Source organism: Gorilla gorilla, chromosome 1, assembly GCF_029281585.2.
Source record: "Gorilla gorilla gorilla isolate KB3781 chromosome 1, NHGRI_mGorGor1-v2.1_pri, whole genome shotgun sequence".
NCBI classification, from domain to species: domain Eukaryota; kingdom Metazoa; phylum Chordata; class Mammalia; order Primates; family Hominidae; genus Gorilla; species Gorilla gorilla.
This window is the reverse complement of record NC_073224.2, coordinates 98222021-98239515: the sequence shown is the minus strand read 5'-3', so window position 1 is coordinate 98239515 and position 17495 is coordinate 98222021.

Below are 17495 nucleotides of genomic sequence, written 5' to 3'. Positions count from 1 at the left end.
CTGAATGGAGAATCTGGACTTCCAGCCTAACTAGTAGTAAACGTCAGCACTCCCACTTTCCCCTGTTGCAGCAGTGTTAGAAGAAGCCAGGTAAAACAGAAGGTTTAGGCCGGGCGTGGTAGCTCACACCTGTAATCCCAGCACTTTGGCAGGCTGAGACAGGCGGATCATGAGGTCAGGAGATCGAGACCATCCTGGCTAACACGGTGAAACCCTGTCTCTACTAAAAATACAAAAAAAAAAAAAATTAGCCGGGAATAGTGGCAGGTGCCTGTAGTCCCAGCTACTTGGGAAGCTGAGGCAGGAGATGGCGTGAACCCGGGAGGCAGAGGTTGCAGTGAGCTGAGATCGTGCCACTGCACTCCAGCCTGGGAGACTGAGTGAGACTGTCTCCAAAAAATACTAAAAACAACAACAACAACAACAACAAAAACCAGAAGGTTTAAATGAGATCCAAAGTGTCATAACAAGATAACTCAAATACCCAGCTTCCAACAGAAAATAACTCATCATGCTAAAAACCAAGAAAATTTCCATTTACTTTTTCTTTTGTTGTTGAACAAATACCAAACAGGATAAAACCAAATAATTCTATACGAAGACACATCATAGTTGAAATTCCAAAAGACTAAAGACAAAAGAATCTTGCAATTAGCAGAAAAAGTGAATTTTACCTACAGGGAAAAACATGTTTAGCAAAGAAGTGAACGTTTTTGGCAGTTGATGAGTGATATGTGTTTTCAGTATTCCATTAAAGCATGAGCCCTTAATGGAAAACTAAATTATCAGTTTAGCCAACAGCTCCAGCTTAATATCATTTAATTGTCTCAATATCAGATACAAACGGTCTAACTCTGACAATCATCTCATTTCAAGCTTTTAGCATCAAAAAGAACACAAACTCATAAGTAAGACACATTGAGGTATAGTTATATAATGCAGTTTACTTGCCTCAAAGAACTTACGTCTTTTTTAGGAACCAACATATATAGTATTTTATTTAACTTAAACACCAATTCACATGTTTACTTTTAATGGAAATAAGAGTTAGGTTTATGACAGTCATAAAAACAGAGTTGACTCATCCAAAAGTGAACATCACATTTCATTTTAAAAAGCATCATAAACAAAGGTAATTTTACAATGTATATTTTCTCTAAACTGCAAATATTTATTGATTCTCTCTTCAATGGAAAATTGTTTTCCTGGCTATTAAAAAGTCAAAAAATAACAGATGTTTGCAAAGTTGTGGAGAAAAGGGAATGCTTATACACTGCTGGTGGGAATATAAATTACTTCAGGCACTGTGAGAAGTAACCTGGGGATTTCTCAAAGACCTAGAGGCAGAAATTTGACCCAGCAATATCATTACTGGGCATATACCCAAAGAAATATAAATAATTCTACCATAAAGACACAAGCATATGTATGTTCATCACAGTACTATTCACAATATGAAAGACATGGAGTCAATCCAGATGTTCATCAATGGTAGAGTGGATAAGGAAAATGTGGTACATGTACACCATGGAATACTACACAGCCTTAAAAAAGAATGAGATCATGTCCTTTGCAGCAACATGGATGAAGCTGTAGGCCATTATTCTGAGCAAATTAACATAGTAACAGAAAACCAAATACTGAATGTTCTCATTTGTAAGTGGGAGCTAAACATTGAATACACATAGACACAAAGAAGGAAAAAATAGACACCAGGGCCTACTTGAGGGTGAAAATTGGCAGGAGGGTGAGGATTGGAAAATTATCAGGTATTATGTTGATTACCTAGGTTACAAAATTATCTGTACATCAAACCCCTGTGAAACGCAATTTACTCATGTAAAAAACTTGCACTTACACCCCTTGAACCTAAAATAAAAGTTGGACTGTGAACAAACAACAGCAAAAAACCTAAAAAAATTAGCGACAATACCACATGCTGACAAGGCTGTGAATACATAGAATCTCTCGTAAACTGCTGGTGAGAATGCAAAATAGTGCAGCTACTTTGGAAAAATAGTTTGTCAGTTCCTTTTTAAATGAAACATATACTTACCATAACACCTTATAATTACTTTGGGCTTTTCTCTCAGGGAGATAAAAATTTACATCTATACAAAACCCTGTATTCAAATGTTAATAACAGCTTTATTTGTAATAGCCCAAAACTGGAAATTAAACGACATCCCTCAATAGATGAATGGTAAAACAAACTGTAGTATATCCATATCATGGCATATTTCTCAGCATTAAAATTGAATGAACTATTGATATTGATTTAGATGAGTCTCAAGTGTATTATGTTGAGGGAAAAAATTGTAAAAGGTCACATACTTTATGACTATCTATATACAATTCTGAAAATAGCAATTATAAAGAATGAAAACAAATTAGTGTTTGTCAGGGGTCATTAATGGTGAGGGTAGGTGGTGAATGTGGCTAAAAGAAGTAGCACAGGAGAGATGGAATACATATTGATTTTGGCGAAGGTTAAATAAACCTACACATGCCATAAAATAACATAAAAATATACACATATTCCAACATCAATTTCCTGGTTTTGTTTTTGTCTTATAATTATGAAAAATGTAATGATTGAAGTAAACTAAATTAAGATTTTTAAAAAAGAATCATTTTCCAAGAAGACCTTGTCAAGCTTTTGTATCTGCAATTCACATCAAGAAGACAACATATTTTAAAACTGAGATATTATTTAATACAGTAGGATGCACAGATAGTGAGTGTAGAGTGAGTGTTGACAAACACATGTGCATAGGAAATCAAATCTGAATGCAAGATCCAGAACATTTTTATTACTCCAGAGAGGTCCCTCATGTTCCTTTCCAATCAAAATGCCAGAGACAATCACTGAGCTGATTTCTGTAACCATTATAACATTTTCTTGTTCTGTAAACTCATACGCGGAATCATACTGTATATGTACTCTGTTGCTTCTCTCTTCTTTCACTCAACATGTTTTTCAGATTTATCCATGCCATTGCATATTGATTCATTTTAATTGCTAGGTATTATTTCATTGTATGAATATTCCACAACCTATTTATTTACTTGCTTATGACCATAGGGTTATTTCTAGTTTTTCATTATTATGAATTAAACACTAAAACTTGTTTCTACAACTCGGTGGAAATATATATACTCATCTATGTTTAGCTAAATGGAAATGGGTATTTCTTATAAAGTAGTTATATAATTTCCTCTGCCTTTCTGCTCCTTGATGAGCAGTTTTTAATTTTCATAGTTTCATTTGTTAATTTTCTAAGTCTATGTGTTTTATGTTCTGGCTAAAAAATATTTTCCTACCCTACGATAATGAAGATATTCCCCTATGTTGTAGTGTAGCCACTCTATATTTTTGTTTCTTCATTTAGGCCTGTGCTCCATTTTGTATAACTTGTGTATATAAAACAAAATAGGAATTAGGGGATTGGTTTTGTTTTTCTTATACCAAAATGCAGTTATTTTAGTACCATCTGTTGGAAAGATTTTCCTTTCTTCATTTCATTGCACAGGCACATTTGTGGAAGTTAAATTGGGATATATGTATGAGTTTAGAATTAGCCTATGAATTTCTATAGCAAAGTTTGTTGGAATTTTGATTAAGAAGGCATCAAATATATGGATAAGTTTGAGGGATTCATATGTTTACAATATCGAGTTTTAAAATAAATTAATATTGCATGTATCTCCATTTATTTGGGTTTAACTTAATTTTTACCCATTAATTTTATAGTTTTAATTATAGGATACTTTATCATTTTTGTTAAATTTAATTCTAATTGTCTTATATTTTTGATGCTACTAAAATTGACATTTTAAAATTTCATTTCTTATTTCTGTTACTAATATAGAAAATTGATTTGATCTGTCATCTATTTACCTATCAAGCTATCATAACCTGAGATCTTGCTAAATGAACTTATTAGTTCTAATAACTATTTTTGTAGATGTAGTGATATTTTCTAGGTACTCCATCACATCATCTGCAAATGAAGAAAGTTTAATTATTCCCTCCAAATAATTGTACCTTTTATATCTTTTTCTTGCATTAGTGCACTGGTTTGGGCTTTTAATAAGATATTGTACATAGTTGGCAAGAGTGGACATCTTAGGAGAAGGAGTTCAATATTTTGCAATAAAGTGTGATGTTAGCTTTATGTTTTTCGTAGAAACAAAGTATGTACCAAGAATAAATATTGATTTTTACAAATACATTTTTTCTCAAATATTGAGGTGAATGGATTAATGTTTCACTGTTTGTTCTGTTAGTGTAGTTAATTATATTAATGTATTTTCAAAAAGTAAATCAGTCCTGCACTCTTAGATTAAATCCCCTTTGACATGGAATATTATCCTTTATATACATTGATGTAATATGTTTTCTATTATTTTGTTAGAAACATTTTTGAAAGTATTTTAATATATTATAGTGGTCTCTAATTTTGTTTTCTGATAATGTGCTTCTTGGGTTTCAGTTTTAGTGCTATTCTGGTTTCATAAAATGAGATATTAATAATTCTCTAACATTTTATTTACTGAAAGAATTTGTGTAAGCTTGTTTTATCTTGCTTCTCAAATAATAAAACAACCTTGGACTAGAGTTTTCATCCTGGGAAGTTTTATAGTTTAAAATCAATTGTTTAAACATATTTTTTTATTTTTGGTAGGCTATGGTTTTAAGGGAATTTGTTAGAATCTAAGTTTTCTCATTTATTGACAGTAACTTGTTCCCAACATTTGTAGGACCGGAATTAATATTCTCTCTTTCATCACTCCTTTTGTAATTTCTTTCTTTTTATTCCTGATCCGTCTTCTTAGGGATTTATCAATTTCTCTAAGAACTGCAAAGAATCAAACTGTGATATTGCTGATTTTCTTTTTGCTCTTTTTTAATTGTTTACTTTTCATATCCTTATTATTTTCTTCCTTCTCCTTATTTTTGGGTTAAATTTACTTTTTCTTTTACATTCTTAATTTTAAGCTTAGATTATTATTTTATTACTATCTTCTTTACTAATATCAGAATTTAAAACCATCTCAATATGATTCTATATCTAGAAAACACTAAAGACTCCACCAAAAGGCTACTAGAATGGATAAACAATTTTAGTGCTATTCCTACCAAACTACCACATCATTCTTCACAGAATTGGAAAAAAAGTATTCCAAAATTCATGTGGAACCAAAAAAAGATCACAAATAGTCAAAGCAATTTGAAGTAAAAAGACAAAGCTGGAGGCATTACAACACCAAACCTCAAACTATACTATAAAACTATAAGACTATAAGAATCTAGTAACCAAAGAATCATGGTGCTGGTATAAAAACAGACACACAGATGAATGGAACAGAAAAAAAAAAAAACCTCAGAAATAAAGCCTCACACCTACAACCATATGATCTTTGACAACACTAACAAAAACAAGCAACGGGGAAAGGACTCCCTGTTAAACAAATGGTGCTGGGATAACTAGCTAGCCATATGCAGAACATTGAAACTGGACTCTTACTTTTCACCACATATAAAAATCAACTAAAGATGAATTAAGGATTTAAAGATGAGACCCAAACTATAAAAATCCCAGTAAAAAATCTAGGAAATAACCTTCGTGATATTGGCCTTGGCAAATAATTTTTGGCTAAGTCACCAAAAGCAATTTCAACGAAAACAAAAATGGACAAATGGGCCTAATTAAACTAGAGTTTCTGCACAGCCAAAAAATAAAATAAAATAAAAAACACTATAAATAGAGTACACAGATAACCTACTGAGACCTACTGCATGGGAGAAAATATTCACAAAGTATGCATCAGACAAGGGCCTACTATCTAAAAATCTATAAGGAACTTAAACAAGTCAATAAGCAGAAAATATATAATTGTATTAAAAATGAACAAAGAACATGAACAGATACTTCTCAAAAGAAGACATACGATTTGCCAATTAACATATGAAAAAATGCTCAGCATCGCTAATTATCCAAGAAATGCAAATCAAAACCATAATGAGATACCATCTCCCAAAAGTCAGAGTGGCTATTATTAAAAATTCAAAAACCAACAGATGCTGGTGAGGCTCAGAAGAATAGGTAATGTTTATATACTGTTGGTTGGAATGTAAATTAGTTCAGCCACTATGGAAAGCAGTTTAGAGATTTTTCAAAGAACCTAAAACAGAGCTACCATTCAATTCAGCAATCTTATTACTGGATATATACCCAAAGGAAAACAGATCATTATACCAAAAAGACACATGCACTCATATGTTCATCACCATGCTATTCACAATAGCAAAGACATGGAATTAACCTAGGTTCCCATCAATGGTGGATTGGCTAAAGAAACTGTGGTACATATACACTATGCAATACCAAGCAGCCATAAAAAAGAACAAAATTATGTCTTTTGTAGGAACATGGATGGAACTAGAGGCCATAGCCCTAAGTGAATTAATGCAAGAACAGAAAGCCAAATCATGCATGTTCTCACTTACAAGTGGAGCTAAACATTGAGTACACATGGACATACACATGCGAACAACAGAAAACTGTGGGCTATAAGAGGAGGAAGGAAATGATGGCAGCATGGGTTGAAAAACTACTTATTGGGTACTATACTCACTACCTGGGTGCAATACACCCATGTAACAAACTTGCACATATACCCACTCTATCTAAAATAAAAGTTGAAATTAAAAAAAAATTTAAACTACAAATTTTCCCTTAAGCAATTTTTAGGTGCATTTCATAAACAAAACAATTTTTGTTTTTATTATCAAGGTGGAAATGTTTCCTTATTGAACTTGTGTATTACTTTTTGGCTATAAAGTACATAAAAAAACAAAAGAGAGAGAGAGAGAGATAGTTATTAGCCTAGCTTTCTTCATTTGCCCACCACTTGTACCAATTACTGCATCCAGAGACTTATGTACTCAGATTGGCCCAGTTAATATTAGGTGGCCCTCCTAGATTGAGGCATGGGTTGAGAGAAAAGGATATTAAGCAATAAACATGGGGAATAGGGATGTTGTATATGAAATTAAATAGAGATAGTAAGAATGGAGTGAAAAGGTCCAGTTATTCCTCCCATAGGTAAAAATTATGAAACATGAACAAAAGCATTAGAAACAATGATTTGAAGTCATTAGAAAAAACAAAGGCAGTCATGAACTTGAGGAGCAGTTAATATTAAAATATTGCTATTTTATATTATCAGTAAGAACTATGGGTTTGAAGCTTTATTGTTTAGGAACAGTCTCCAGCATACCCAATGCAACCCCCAAGAGGGCAGATTATAGAGTTTAAAGCAGACACAGAATTGGAAATTTAGAAGAGCCATTTTGTAAATGAGAGAGCTAAAGAAGAGCTAAAATACCAAATCTGACTATTATCTCTGCAAAAGCCCTGACTTATCACGGGAAGCTCAGTGGAAGATAAAATACATAGACAAGGAAAAACGAATATACTCTTGAAAGACTGAATGACTTTTGGTATTATTTGTGAGTTTGATAGTTTATAAGCATCACCTGAGTGTATTCCTCTGGTACCATACAGATTTGAAGGCTGCAAGTGGACACCATATTGGCTTAAGTTGTTAGACAGCAGAATTCAGAAGTGTTAAAGGAACTACAGATCTAGGAAAATACAGAGAGAAAGAGTCTCAAGATCTGAGGATAAATTCTGTACAAATATTTGCTGCCAGCTAAACTATATGCAGATAGCTAAACTATACATTCAGTGGAGATAATCAGGAGGCCAGACTAGAAAAGAAAGATAAAAGAAGTAAAGCAGCATCTTGAAGCCAAACAACATGAAAAAATACATAAATTGCTGCAAGAAGTTGGTAATAAATATTTTGAATTGGTCCAGAAAAATGAACTGCCTGTTAGACACAAAAAAAGAGTAACTCCCCAAAAAATCAGATTTTAGAATTACTACAATTTCTTTTTAAAATGTTCGGTTTTCAACCAAAAATATTTACTAATACAAAAATTTTGTAAACTACTTATACACAAGAAAAAATGTAGCCTATAGAAATTGATTTCAAGTGAACTCACAATTTGCATTTTGCAGTATTCACATTCACGTTTTTGAGAAATATGCTCAAAGAATAAAAGGAAAATATGCCAGTAAAGAGTAAACATGTAGATAATTAGTAGAGCAGTGGAAATTATAAAAAGAAACCAATTGGATATCTGGAGCTTACAAGTCCAACAATAGCTGAACTGCAAAGTGTGTGAAATGGCCTCAACAACAGATTAGAGGTAGTAGAAAAAAGAATAAGTGAATCTGAAGCAATTTCAATAGCAATTATCTGATCTGAAAAAATACAGAAGAGAAAATATAAATAAAATAAACAAATCAGACTTTTTTTTTTAACAGGGTCTCACTCTGTTACCCAGGCCAAAGTGTGATCATAACTCACTGCATCCTTGACTTTCTGGGCTCAAGCAATCCTCCTGCCTAAGCCTTCCGAGTAGCTGGGACTACAGACATGTGCTACCATGCCCGGCTAATTTTTGATTATTTGTAGAGACAGAGTTTCACTATGTTGTCAAAGCTGGTCTCAAATTTTTGGAATCAAGCATTCTCCTACCTCAGCTTCTCAAATTGATGGAATTACAGGTGTGAGCCACCATACCCAGCCTCTTTCAGACTTTTGAGACAATATTAAATGATCCAACATATGTGTAATTGAAATCTCAGAAAAAGACAAAAAGAAAGAAGACTTCAAGATGGCTGACTAGAAGAATTTCATGCCTGTATGCTTCATTTAGAAGAACCAAAATAGCATGTAGACAGTCACACTGCACATGCATTATCCAAGAGGGAACACTGGAATTCAACAGAGAAGCAACAGGAAACATCAAAAGCAGAGAAACAAAAGGGAGAGTGGTAGTGTGCCTGGCCAAGTTCAAATGGGAGCCAGGAGTGACTTCCATCATGGGCAAAGGGTAAGTGAGAGACTTCTAGCAGCCCACATTTGTACAATGGAATCATACAAACCTGGTCACAAGAGAATTCCTTGATCCTCCCAACTCCTAAAATGAACATAGGCAGCTCCTGGGAGACTGTGGGATGGAACTGCTCCAGAAAGGGAACTCATGATGAGTCCCACACCCTGTCTGAGACATAATTGGCTACAGTAAAATGCGAGCTTCAAAACTAATCTTTGGCAGACTCCCATGCTTTCCTGGGGCCCAGAAATGCTGGGACTGAGGTATTTCAGAAATTCAAGCTATCACTTCTGGAATGGAATAATGAGCTGGGGGTACTCCCAACACTGGAGCCAAGAAGTGAACAAGGTGTGGGCTACAGCTGCCAGTGCCAGGAAGCAAGTGCTGCCAGGACAGAGATGGGAATCTGAGTGGGGCACAAGTTGCCACTGAAACTTGGTCACTAGCTGGTTGGGGCTCCTGTAGCAGGAGCAGGAGTGTAAGCTAGTCATGGGCTATCACCACTAAGCCTGGGAAGCAAGCCCTGTTGAGACAGGGGAATGAGAGGGACACTCTTTGCTGGCCTTAGCAGTGGTCACTGAGGATGGCCCAACCCTCTCCATTGGCAGGGCCTCAACATGGATGGTACTACCCCTCACTGAACACTCCACCTGGGGCCTGATGATTGCCCTTCCCAGCAGGCTAGTGCCTGCTCTCATCATTGGTGAGGCTGGAGCACTGGGTGACCAAACCTGGTTTTGCCCCCCACCTCAAGAGCACATCTCCTGAAGTCCTGGAAATTGACTAACCCAATCCACCATGTTGGACACCTGAGCACTCCTGGGTGCCCAAGTTTTGGTATAAACTTCTAGCTGTTACCACCTGTATTAGTTCATTTTCATACTGCTATGAAGAAATACCCAAGTCTGGGTAATTCATAAAGAAAAGGGTTTAATGAACTCACAGTTCCACATGGCTGGGGAGGACTCACAATCATGGTGGAAGGTGAAGGAGGAGTAAAGTCACATCTTACATGGCAGCAGGCAAGAGAACATGTGCAGGGGAACTGCCCTGTATAAAAAACCATTAGATCTCATGAGACTTATTCACTATCATGAAAACAGCATGAGAATAAACTGTCTCCATGATTCAATTACCTCCTCCTGGGTCCCTCCCATGACACATGTGGATTATGAGAGCTACCATTCAAGATGAGATTTTGATGGGGACCCAGCCAAACCATATCACCACCTCAGATGGCACCTACCTGAAGGACTGAAGACTGCCCCACCACGCCCATCACATTCAGTGCCAACATCAACACACACCATACAAGACCCAGAGAATCAACAAACCACAGCTATTGCCGTCACTCACACCATGCCAGCTTCCCTGTGTCCTGAGAACCTCACCACTCACCTAGTCTACTACTGCCACTACTGAATCCAAATAAGTCACATGGAAGCCAAATAATTGGCTCGCCAGTAACTGCTAACACAGGTGTCTGTATATACCACCCTGGTGCATAAAGATAGGCACTCTCAGCCCACAGCTGCCACCACTGGGGCCTGACGACTAGCCAAACTGGCATCCTAGATTGCAGCACCATTTACCACAGCCTCCATTAATAATCACACCTTAATCCACCAAGGAAATCACAGATGCCACTAACCCTATTTGTAGGCAAAGAAATCATACAAAGACTACACTAATGCACACACCTAGATTCAAAGCCAAAGTACCCTACCCAGCCAACAACATAGATACATCTTCAGGAAAAAGTCTTCCCCTACAAAAGTAAATTCAAAAATTGAAAGAAGTGATGGTTATATCAGATGAGCAGATATAAATGTAAGACATAAAAAATATGAAAAATCAAGGAAATATAACACTCCTAAAGAAACATGTTAAATCTCCAGCAATAGATCTTAAACTTTAAAAAAAATTTAAAAATTTTTAAAAATTCAAAATTCGGGAAAAAGAATTAAAAATATTTATTTTAAAAAAGCTCAGTGAGACCAAGAAAATTGTGAACAACAATATAAAAGCTACAAAAATAATAAAGGATGTAAATAAGAAATAGGTTGTTTAAAAATAAGCCAATTAGAAACTCCAGAACTGAAGAATTCATTGAAGCAAGTATAAAATACATTTGCAAATGTCGACAATAGACTAGATCAGGCAGAAGAAAGAACCTCAGAACTTGAAGACAGGTCTTTTAAAAATAATCCAGCCAGACAAAAATAAAGAAATAATAAAAAATGAGCAAAGACTTTGTAACATTTGAGGTAATACAGAGCAATCAAATATTCAAATTATCAGTGTCTTCTAAGGCAAAGAGGCAATAAAAGAATTCAAAAACCTATTTTAACAAATGATAGATAAAATATTTCCTACTTTAGCAAGATATGTAGACATTCAGATATAAAAGTCTCAGTGATCCCTAGCAAGATATAATGGGAAAAGTGCTTCCCCATGGCACATTATAGTCATATTTTCTAAAGTCAAAGAAGAAAGGTGAATTCTAAAAACTGGAAGAGAAAAGCATCTAGTAATCTATAAAGGAAAATCCATTAGATAAAGAGTGGATTTCTCAGTAGAAATCTTATAGGCCAGAAAAGAATAGGATATTTTCAAAGTGTGGAAAGAAGAAAAAAAGCTAACAACAAATAATACTATGTCAAGCAAAATTATCTTTCATAAATGAAGATGAAATACAGTCTTTCCCAGATAAGCCAATGCTGAAGAAAATCATTGCCATTGAACTGACCCTAAAAGAAATGCTCAAGGAAGTCCTAAACCTGGAAGCAAAAGAACATAATGGAAACACATGAAGGTATAAAACTCACTGGTAAAGTAATCACACATAAGATAAAGAGAAAAGACTCAAATGATACCACTACAGAAATCCACCAAATCACAAAGGTAGTCAATATAGGAAAAAGAAAGCAACAAAGAACATAGAAAACAAACAGAAAACAACTAATGATATGACAGCCTCACAATTACTAATAACCTTGAATGTAAATGGATTGAATTTTCTATTTAAAAATATAGAATGAATGAATGGATTTAAAAAAACATGATCAAACTATATGCTGCTTAGAAAAAAACTGTCCTTAAGGAAAAACTTAAGAATTTTTTTAAAAATCATGAAACAAATGAAACTGGAAGCACAACACACCAAAACCAGTGGGATACAGCAAAAGTAGTGCTAAGAAGGAATTTTATAGCAATAAATGCCTACATCAAAAAAAAAAATAGAAAGATAACAGTCTAACAACGCACCTCAAGAAACTTGAAAGGCAAGAACAATGCAAACTTAAATTTAGCAGAATAAAAGAAGGAATAAAGATCAGAGCAAAAGTAAATGAAATAGAGACTAAAAAATTATGAGGGTCAACAAAATGAGAAGTTAGTTTTCTATAGAGTCAAACAAAATTGATAAACCACTAGTTCAAATAATGAAGAAAAGGAGAGAAGACTCAAACAAAATTGGACATTAAAAAGAAGACATTTCAACTGGTACGACAGAAATTCAAAAGATCATCACACACTATGCTGACATATAGGCTGACAAACTGGAAAACCTAAAGGAAATGGATAGATTCCTGGAAATATAGAACTTCCCAAGGTTGAGTCAGGAAGAAATAGAAAACCTGAACAGTCCAATATCAAGTAGGGAAGTTGAATTGGTTATAAAATGTCTCACAACAAAGATAAGCCCAAGAACACATATATTCACAGGTATATTCTACTAAATGTACAAAGAACTAATACCAATTCTTCTGAAACTATTCTAAAAAAATTAAAGAGTATGAAATTTTTTTCTAACTCATCTATGAGGCCAGCATCACCTTGATATTACAACCAGATAAGGACACAACAACAACAGCACACCACAGGCCAATATCCTGATGAACACAAATGCATAAATCCTCAACAAAATACTAGCAAATGGAATCTTGGAGCTCATAAGAAATATATATATGATGATCAACATATTTATACTGGGCATGCAAGGATGGTTCATCATATGCAAATCAATAAACATGATACTTCACATTAATGGAATGAAGCATAAAAACCATATGATCATCTCAATAGATGTAGAAAAAGCATTTGCTAAAATTCAACATTGCTTTATGATAAAAACTTTCAACAAAGTAGGCATAGGAGCAACATATCTCAAAATAATAAAGGCTATGTATGATAAACCCACAGCTAACATCATATGAATGAAGAAAATGTGAAAACCTTTGTTCTAAGATATGAAACAAGGATGCCCACTTTCCCCAAAACTATTCAACATGATACTGGAAGTTTCAGCCAGAGAAATCAGGAAAGAGAAAGAAACCAAGGCATCCAAATTGGAAAAGAGGAAGTCAAATTGTCCCTCTCTGCTGTTGATATAATCTTATATATAGCAAAATCTAAAGACTCCAGCAAAAACTACTAGATTTGAATTCAGTAAAGTTGCAGGGTAAAAAATCAATGTAGAAAATTCAGTAGCATTTCTATATATCAATAATTATCTAGCCAATACAGAAATCAAAAGGCAATAACCTTTATAATAGCTGCCCTCCTCCAAAAAATACAGAGCAATAAATATAACCAAGGAGGTAAAAGGTCTCCACAAGGAAAACTATAAAACATTGATGAAAGAAATTGAAGATGACGTAAGCAAATGGAAAAACATCCAGTGCTCATGGATGGGAAGAGATAATAGCAAAGAACAAGAAAAAAAAATACTAAAATGTATATAAAGCCCCAAACAAGCCTGAACAGCGAATGCAATTCAGGGCAAAAAGAACAAAGCTGGAGGCATCACATTACCTGACTTCAAAATGTATTACAAGGATATAGTACCCAATACAGCATGCTGTTGTAGAAAAATAGACACAAAAACCCATGGAATAGAATAGAAATTCCAGAAAGAAAGTCACATACTTAGAGCCAACTGATCTTCAACAAAGCCAATGAGAACTTACATTGAAGACAGGACATGTTCTTCAATTTATGGTGCTGGAAAAATTGGATAGCCACATGCAGAAGAATGAAATTAGACCCCTATTTCTCACCATAAACTCAAAATTGATTAAGGACTTAAACATAAGACCTTAAATGATAAAACATTAGAACAAAACCTAGAGAAATATTTCCTGGACATTGGTTTAGGCAAATAATTTATGACTAGGACATCAAAAGAACAGGTGACAACAACAACAAAAAAGTGGGACCACATTAAACTAAAAAGCTTCTGCACAGTAAAGGAAACAATCAACAAAGCAGAGAGCAATCTTTTGAATGGGAGAAAACATTTGCAAAATATTTGTGTTGCAGGGAAATTATATCCAGAATATACAAGAAACTCAAACAACTCAGCAGGAAAAAAAACCCAAATAAACCTATTAAAAAGTGGGCAAAGAATATGAATAAACATTTTTCAAAAGAAGACATACAAATGGCTAACAAGTATATGAAAAAATGGTCAACATCAAAAATCATCATATAAATGCAAATCAAAACCACAATGAGATATCATCTTACTTCAGTCAGAATGGCTATCGTTAAAAATAACATGTTGGTGAGGATGTGGAGAAATTTTCACACATTTGCTAGTAGGAATGTAAACAAGTACAGTCACTATGAAAACAGTATGGAGAGTTCTCAGCTATTTTATCCAGCTATCTCACTACTAGATATCTACATAAAGGAAAAGAAATGGCTATATCAAAGGGATAACTACTACACTCACATGTTTATTGTAGTACTATTTACAACAGCAAAGATATGCAATCAATCTAAGTGTGCATAGATGGATGAATGCATAAAAAACAAAAATGTGGTAGATATACACATTGAAATAATATTCAGGCATAAATGGATGAAATCATGCCATGTGCAGCAACATGGATGGAACTGGAGGTGATTATCTTAAGTAAAATAAACCAGACACACAAAAAGTAAATATTGCATGTTCTCACTTTCATGTGGGAGCTAAAAAATTTGATTCCATGGAAGTAGATAGTGGAAAGATAAGTTAAAAATACTGGGAAGGGTCAGGATGAATGGTTGCATGAAGATAATTCTGTTAAATAGTGTTAGTCAGGGTTCTCTGGGGGACAGGACTAATAGGATAGATGCATATATGAAAGGGAGTTTATTAAGAAGTATTGTCTCACACAATCATAAGGTGAAGACCCACAGTAGGTCATCTGCAAGCTGAGGAGCAAGGAAGCCAGTTCGAGTCCCAAAACCTCAAAAGTAGGGAAGCCGACAGTGCAGCTTTCAGTCTGTGGCTGAAGGCCTGAGAGCCCCTGGCAAACTAATGGTGCAGACCCAAGAGTCCAGAAGCTGGAGAACTTGGAGTCCGATGTTCGAGGTCAGAAAGCATCCAGCATGGGAGAAAGATGGAGGCCAGAAGACAGTCAGTCTAGTCATTCCACAACCCTCTGCCTTTATCCTAGCTATGCTGGCATCTGATTAGATTGTGCCCACCCACATTGAGGCTGGGTCTGCCTCTTCTAGTCTACTGCCTCAAATGTTAATCTCCTTTGGCAACTCCCTCACAGAGACACCCAGGAACAATACTTTGCATCCTTCAATCCAATCAAGTTGACACAGTAATAACCATCACCCAGTGCCAATATACAATGAGATGGAGTAATGTTTGATATCAGAATAGGGTGACTATACTTAACAAAAATGTATTGTACTAGGGTGACAGAAGCCCTGGATACCCTGACTTGATTACTATGCATTATGTACATATAACAAAATATCTCATGTACCCTATACATTTGTACAAACAAAAAAGAAAAAGATAAAGAAAAATATTGAAGAAATAACAGCTGAAAACTTCCCAAATTTGGTGGAAAATATTAATTCACTAGTTCAAGACATTCAAGAAGCCACAAGTAAGAGAAACACATAAGGTACATTCAAGTACATTTTAGTTAAATTTCTTATAGTAAAGAGAAAATATTAAAGCAACAAGAGAAAAATGACACATTATGTGAGTGGAAAAATGATACAATTAATGGTAGCATTCTCAACAGAAACTTTTGAAGACAGAGACATTGAAAATGGCATAGAAAGATGAAAGAAAGAAACCCTGATGACTAGTAATTTTATATCCAGTAAAAATACATTTCACAAAGAAAGAAAAAGTGAAGATATTTTCAAATAAATAAAAATGGAGATAATGTATTGCTAGCAAAACTACACCATAAGAAATACTAAGAGAAATCCTTAAGGATGAAGGAACATAAAATCTGATTATACAAGAAAGATTGAAGAGCACTGAAAATGATAAACATTGGTTAAATATAAAAGATTTGCACAAACATAATTTTCTCTTAATTTCTTTATAATAGCATATGCCTGTTCAAAAATTATGACAACGTGTTAGTAGATTTACATAATTGGGACTAAGACATTGCAATTTTTCTACACTTAACTGGAAATAATTCAATGTTAAGTTTAAGTAGATTATGTTAAAAATACATGCTGTAATTGCTAGATCAACAACTAAAACAACATTGCAAGAAAAATAGTTATAAAATCAATTGTTATTTTGTTCCAACATCTAACTCATCTTCCTAACCCCAAAGCAGGGTCCTGGGAATAGTATGGTAAACAAAAGAAAGGCTTCTTAAGTCTACTTACTACTGCATCACCAATTGACTGTGTTATCTTGGGTAAGTTATTTAATATTTTTCATGCCTCAGTGTTCTTATTGGAAAAATAGGAATAATAATAATACTCACATATTTTATTAAATTTATATAATGAAATTAGTCAATATCTGTTGATGAATACATGTTGCCAATTATCATTGTTGTTTCTATTAAATCAGTCAATGAGTGAAGATGTTTGTTGAAGGTGCAACTATTTACACCATTAGTATATCAGAGAGATATGCATTTTAAGAGTGACAAGTCAGATTAACCTAGTTGTAGGTAGACTTTTGGGACATTTTAAGGTTTCAGAATAATCTGAAGGTGGAAAGTATATCACTTGTCTGGGTGCAGATATTGCAGCATTGTTGAAACAAAGGAAGAGGATGAAAATAAGGTAAAGTTGCTTTTAAAATGATGCATCTGAGAAAAAAATGGAATAGACAAATGAGGATGCAGGAATAAATTGACCCTGAAAGAGATCAGAATTTTCTTCAGAATGACTTTGAAACCAGGCACATATCCAAAGTAGTTATATCAAGCTCTTGAGACAGCAGTGGGGAACAGCTGAATTCTTGTTTCGTTTTTAAATTATACATCTTATGGTATAAATTTATAAGCATAAGTCCTTAGTTCTGTAATTTTGGACCAGTTACTTAAAGTCTATTAGGCTCAGTTACACTTCTATAAAGTGTAACTATTAACACTATCTCACTAGGCTGCTGTAAATTTTAAAAGAGATTTATCTTGTGAAAAAAATTAGTGTAATACTTAGCACATGATACCATACTTATTATTTAAATCATGATCCTAGTATCTCTTGTTCACATTCCCGTTTCTGCTTTCCCCAAAAGGAT